We start from the raw sequence: 503 nt of genomic DNA, 5'->3' as shown, positions 1-503 counted from the left end.
GGGGCCGGGGGAGCTGAGGTCCATCCCCGCGCGAGGTGCGGACAGGCCTGCTCTGCTGGCCCGCCGTGGCTGCCCCCGGGTCCCTGCAGGGTCGCTGCAGGGGAGTGGACGTGTCACGTGGGGCCAGCCTCCCTCCAAACGTCGGCAAACTCCTCCCTGTCGGGGGCAGGTGGGAGAGGAAAAAGCGCCAGTTTTGGAGTCGGACAGATGTCAGTTCAGATGTCAGATGTCAGAGTTGGCAGGCCAAGAGGGACAGCCCTCCTGCCAGACAGAGAAAAAAAGAAATGGGGGGAAACATCTCCCAACTTAAACGCCGAAACCTCCCAACAAGCATCACACATGGGAAGAAACGCTCAGGTGGTTACGAGAAACACATTTTGGGTGAACTAACCATCTGGCGAATTCAGCAGGGCGAGGAGGGATTTTGGGCCAGTGGCCCGAGGGACCCTGGAAAGAAGTGCTCTCCCTCCCGCGGGGGCTGCCTCCCCTCCCCTTCCCCCTCC

At 61.8% G+C, this 503-nt stretch overlaps 1 protein-coding gene across 1 annotated transcript in view; it reads left to right on the top strand.

Moving 5' to 3' along the window:
* The window catches only part of THEG (theg spermatid protein), an 11989-nt gene that overhangs the window by 537 nt on the left and 10949 nt on the right, over window positions 1-503 (top strand). The window lies entirely within an intron of this gene.

This window comes from Carlito syrichta, unplaced genomic scaffold (assembly GCF_000164805.1).
Source record: "Carlito syrichta isolate Samal-C Ts95f unplaced genomic scaffold, Tarsius_syrichta-2.0.1 Scaffold100857, whole genome shotgun sequence".
Classification (NCBI taxonomy): Eukaryota; Metazoa; Chordata; class Mammalia; order Primates; family Tarsiidae; genus Carlito; species Carlito syrichta.
The sequence above is the reverse complement of the archived record's forward strand: the minus strand, read 5'-3'. Positions and strand labels throughout refer to the sequence as shown.